Genomic DNA, 6,110 nt, shown 5'->3' with positions numbered 1-6,110 from the left:
TCAGCCGAATATTTGCTCACCTGTACGGATGGGAAGAAAACGAAAGCAATTGTTTAATATATGATCTTTGCATATGACAGATGCTCACCCCTGAATCCTTCTTTGACGTGTTTTGTCATGTTCCCTCTTATGGTTCGAATCAAGTTGGACATTTATTTATATATGATTAAGAAAAGAATGCTAATCGAAAAGAAACAAACTCATGATCAATGCAAGCCCCCTACTACATTCGAGTAGTACACTTGGTACTCAATGTGTTGGTCCAACGTGTTTTAAATTTCCGAAGATGAAGTATTAGAAATTTAATGGAATCGTCTGTATATTACAGGCGACGTTACCATATCTTCAGCTCAAAAGATGTTTGACTAAGACTAAGTGCACACAATCACCACCACCTTCTCTGCTACCGGCATTGATCACAACATCCTCAAACTGGAGACCTCATCTCTCCTTTCTATAACATGTAATAACTTCTTACAAACTAAAACAAACAAGCAATTCATAAACACACACACACACACACACAAAAAAAAAAAAAAGAGACAAAGCACCACTAACGCAACAATAAGAGAACAGAAACCGTGCATAACTACTAATTTAGAAAAAGTAAGCACCTTGCATAACCGTTAAAGCAAACCTTTTTTCCCATCTTAATTCCTAGAGAACTCTTTAAATTTTATTAGTGACTTAATTCAAAGTTTCAAACCATACCAATATCAGAACAGGGCTTAATCCTATGCAGATGGAATTCTTGTCAAGGGATTGCATGCAGTGACTATCTAGAGGACTTGCTATAGAGTATTGAGAAAAAAAAAATTAATAAGCATGAAAAGTGCAATAATGTAAAAAATTCAGCATTATAATACAACGTACTGCCAAACATTTCGTAATCGTATCAACAAAGTAATTCAGACATTCTTTTACAAGATAAATACCTAAGAAATGGGAAAGAAGAATGACCCACAAACAACAATGCTTAAATTACCTGTCCTTTGAAATGTCCTCGGATTATAGATAGATGACGTCCTATTGCACACTAATTTATTAATAAGCTTCTCATTTTTGTCAAACTCAGAACTTGGTTTTGATTTTCACTCCTCCGCTTTCTATTATAAAACATCAGATGAACCTCGTAACCAGAAATTGAAAGAAAACTTTTGGGGTTCTATAGTAGAGTTCAAGAAATGGTGGCAAATAATTGCAGTTGAGACTTTTGTCTTCTCTAGTTATATTAATAGGGGTACATGAACCGTTATTTATTCAAAGAGATAAGCTTTTTCCTTTTGTTTCCTTTGTTTGTGTGATCAAGTTATTAGTTGATCAATATAAATTGGGTGTAATTGAGATTTTAAAATAAAATTCTCATTAGATAATTTGTCATTCAAATATTTTTCTAATATTTAGCACTTTGTTGAGTTTAGAAAGGAGAGACGGTTGGTATCTCCCCTGACAAGAACGTGAACAGTCTTCAGACTATACCTGTTATTAGGGCTGCTTATCGGGCGGATTGGGCGGTTAATTACTCTTAACGGTTTGGCTTAACGGTTATCGGATTTTAAATGTATTAATCCGCTAGCCACCCGATAAGATATCAGGTGGATTGGTATCGGTTTAGCTCTTATCGGGCGGTTATGGGACGGTTTATCGGCCTAATGCATTCTATATTGCGTGCATTAATTGTTTGTTGACCGCCTAGCATACAAATTCAGAATAGAAAATTACACATTGAGTCCAGACATACATGTCTGTTAACACCTACATAAGAATGATGTAGTGTGTCATGTGTTGTAGAGTGAAAAAAGCAGAACACATTGTAGGCTACATTACATCCCAAAGCAGACTACATATGAGTCCAGACATACAATTCTGTTAACGCCTACCATTAAATCCCAAAGCAGGCTACATTACATAAGTCCAAACATACATATGTCTGTTAACGCCTAGCATATTAATTCAGAATAGGAAATTCCAGTCTATATTAAAATTGAGTCCAGAATAGATATTTCAAAATGATTAATCCATCAGTGAGAAGTCTACACAGAAATGTTTGGCCTACAGCTAACGCCTAACAGTGCTTGAATTTCTGCAGCTTCAAAGTTCAAACAACAGCTTCAAATTTCTAACTTAAACTCTCAACCAAGCATTTCACGCTATATCATTAACCATACAAACATCACCAAGCAAAAAGCAGTTATGTATAGAAATAGAGATGGATTATAAGCAGGAAACAATTTACAGAAAACGCAAATGCGCTCTTTCCCCAGAACATAATTCAAGACAGTATTATCGTCAATATTGTGGGATAAAAGTTGTGGCACAACACTACTGTTCTTCTATTAAACATAGACAACATGCATTAGTTTAAAAAAATAAAAGTAGAGGTGAACCATAGATAGCAGCTTAAACAATCTTGTTGTAGGGTGGGAGAATAAGCTAAGCTAATAGCTGGAAGAAGTGGAAGGGTTTTTGATATTTAATATATATATATATATATATATATATATATATATATTCTTAACGGGTTAACGGATTATCCGTTAAGAAAATTGAATAATCCGCCCCCAAACTGATAAGCCGTTAATAAAAAAATTCAATCTGTTCCCCGTCCGTTAAACCGTTAACCCGATACCAATAAGCCATTAAGCTTCGATTTCGGTTCGATTTTCGGTTTCGGTTCGATTTTGAACACCCCTACCTGTTATCAGACACATTCGGTTAAGGCTACCCACCTCGGTGGATCTTACCCAATCTTTTTAAAAAAATAATAATAATAACCTTCACAATTTTTAGAAACTTGAATTATTTCTTTTATTTTTATTTGACAGCTTAAATAAAATTATAATAATAATAATAATATATATTTAAAAAGTTATAATTACTGATAAGGATATGTGTAACACGCTTAACCTAAAATTAGTACTTTAAAAGGGAAGACTCTTGCTCTTCCATTCCTTCCTTCTACATTGTGAGTCCTTCCGTTTATAGATAGTCTTATTTTCCTACTTCTCTCCTTTCCTTTTTGTTCTTATTGCGTATGCAATATTAGTACCTTGTAGCTTCCGAGTTTGTTTATTTTTACTATTACAACAAAGTACAGATTGTAATCATAGATCTATAATTTTCCTGGATAATTTAGCTATTTAATAATTTCTCTGTCGTTCTTTTCCCTTGTATAAATTTTTTTCCAATTATGGGATAGTTTGTGATTTTAGATCTTTAACTAATTTTTGGACACGTGCAACGCACGTGAATCCTATGCTAATCAGTAAAAATATTTTAAAATAGTATAAACAATATTAAAATATGTATATAATGAGTTACGTAAAATTTAAAGGAAAACATGTAAGCTCAAACTAATAAAGAGTGATCCTAGACAATCAGTATTTATTATAATTGCAAAGCACGAATCTAGAAACTGCTTTTAAAGCCCCATTTTGAGTATTACATCTCTATTTCCCCATTTACTAAATATTTTATGCTCAATTGTGATTATGTGATTTGCAGAGGAAGTTTCGGAATGAACTAAGATACTTAGTTCCAAGACTTAAAGCTTAAGTTGAAATAGTTGACCGGATATTGACTTATGTATAAACGACATCGGAATAGAGTTTTGATAATTCCAATAGCTCCGTATGGTAATTTTGGAATTAGGAGTGTGTCCGAATAATTATTTTGAAGTTTGTAATTGATTTTGGCTTGAAATGGCAGAAATTAGAAATGGAAGGTTTGGAAGTTTGACTATGAGTTGACTTTATTGATATCGGGGTCAGAATCCAGTTTTGAAAATTTTCACATGTCTGTTATGTCATTTATGACTTGTGTACAAAATTGGAGGTCAATCGGACGTGATTTGAAAGGTTTCGGCATCGTTTATAGAAGTTGGAATTCCTTAGTTTTCATTAAGCTTGAATTAGGGTACGATTCGTATTTTTGATATTGTTTGATATGATTTGAGGGATCGATTAAGTTCGTATCGTATTTTAGGACTTGTTGGTATAATTGGTTGAGGTCTCGAGGACCTTGGGTGGAGTTCGGATGGTTAACAGATCGTAATTGGAGTTTGAAGGACTGATGAAGCACCAGGTCTCGTGAAATCGCACCTGCGAGGGTTTTGATCGCAAGTGCGACGCCGCATGTGCACACCAGCCATCGTAGAAGAGACCAGGAGTGAAACTGTGCAGTGCTCGGAGGTGCGACGAGCTTGCCCACACCTGCGAGGTCGCAGGTGCGAAGTATTGAACGCATAAGCGAAAATGGGAAAGGGAGTTGGCTTCGCAGAAGCAGCAGTGTGCTCGCAGATGCGTGTCCGCAGGCGCGAAGCCTATCACAGGAGCAAATGGTTTGGTCGCACCTACGAAGCCGCAGGTGCGGGTAACTTGTCGCAGGTGCGGAAAGCCTGGGTATTGTTTAAATTCGAGGGTATCCGATATTTTCTTCAATTCGGACATTTCAAGCTCGGTTTTCGAAGAGATTCTTGAGGTAAATCACTTGTGGTTTAATTCATTCAATAATTATGCTTTCCCATTGATTTTCCCGCCTAGATTGTGTGGTTTTGAGATGTAATTTGGGAGTTTGAGGTTAGGAATTTGGAGAGTTTAATTTGGAGATTTGAGTGACGATTTGGTGTCGGATTTTGGTAAAATTGGTATGGTTAGACTCGTGGTTTAATGGGCTTTCGGATTTTATGACTTTTATTGGATTTCGAGACGTGGGCCTAGGGGTTGACTTTTGAGTGGGACTTTTGACTTTTGATTAATAACTTAGTATTTTCTTGCTGAATTGATTCATTTAGCTTGTGTTTATTGTATCGAACTGTTTGTGGCTAGATTCGTGGCATTTTGAGGCCAATTCGCGAGGCAAGGACGTGTTGGAGTAGGGATTTGCACAGATTAAGGTAAGTAACAGTTCTAAATTTTGTTCTGAGGGTATAAAACCCCGTATTATGTGTCATGTGATTGGTTTTGAGGTAGCGCACATGCTAGGTGACGGGCGTATGGGCGTGCACCGTAGGATTGTAACTTGGTCAATTTTATGGAACTATATAGTTGAATAATCTGTTGTTATCTGTATATTCTCCATGTGTTATAAAAATATTGAACTGTAAATCATGTTAGAAATCATGTTTAGGCTATGTGTTGGCACTGTATGGACCCACAGAGGCCGTGTTTATCACGACCTTAATCCACGTGACCGGCACTCGGCATACTACTCGACCCAAGTGAACCAACCCATATGTCAAGACCAAGTATAATTGCGGAAGCCAATTGAGAATCTTATACATTTTCAAATCAAGTCACAACATATTTTTCATTTCCAAAATCATACATGAAACTTTTCATAAAAATGATATAATCAAATTAAATGATTATTCATTTATGCATGACGTCCGCAATCCTATTTTTTATAATCCAACACAATTATCTATGGAGCCTATATACCAAAGAACAGAACCAACACTTGGAGTAATTCCAACAAAAGAAAATAAGAATATACATGATAGCTACCACGAAATAAAAGTGGTGCTTCATAATACCTCGGAAAGAGAGTCATCCTAGACCTGACCGCATGCCACGTATCATACCTCATCTTGAAATATGTACAGTAAGGGGGACCCTGGAGGGGGGGTCCTAAGGACTGAGTACACCACAACGATACTCAATAAGTGTCATAGACTCTCTCTAACTTAAGTTCTTGGGACAAACTTTATAAAAAAAATAATGCATCAATATTTGATATAAAACGATAAGAAGTTTTATCAATTCATGATCCTTGTCATTTTAAATAAAATACAAGTAAAATATAAACCACAATATAAACTTTTAAAATATTTACATCAATCCAAGATTTTGGATAAAATCATACAAAATCATTCCAGTTTTTTTTTAGTTATTGAAATCATATTCGGCTCCTTAGACCTAGACATAAGAAAATCATCCTTACCTTTCACTGGGAGTACTATACCATCACCGATATAAGAAGGTCAACTAGATTATGTACCTAGCAGCAAGTATCATATACCCTACTTGCTCAGGTCGTCTCATCGTAGTGCCGTACGAATGGACTAAGCTATGCTACTAATAGCACAAAATAATACTCTCTCGAGGGAGATC

General features: G+C 35.6%; 1 pseudogene; it reads left to right on the top strand.

Moving 5' to 3' along the window:
* The first annotated feature begins 1,411 nt into the window (after positions 1–1,411).
* Positions 1,412–1,487, top strand: LOC142172292 (U6atac minor spliceosomal RNA; annotated as a pseudogene).
* The last annotated feature ends 4,623 nt before the right edge of the window (positions 1,488–6,110 follow it).

The sequence above is a fragment of the Nicotiana tabacum genome, chromosome 17, assembly GCF_000715075.1.
Source record: "Nicotiana tabacum cultivar K326 chromosome 17, ASM71507v2, whole genome shotgun sequence".
Classification (NCBI taxonomy): domain Eukaryota; kingdom Viridiplantae; phylum Streptophyta; class Magnoliopsida; order Solanales; family Solanaceae; genus Nicotiana; species Nicotiana tabacum.
This window is presented reverse-complemented; position numbering and strand designations above follow the sequence as displayed.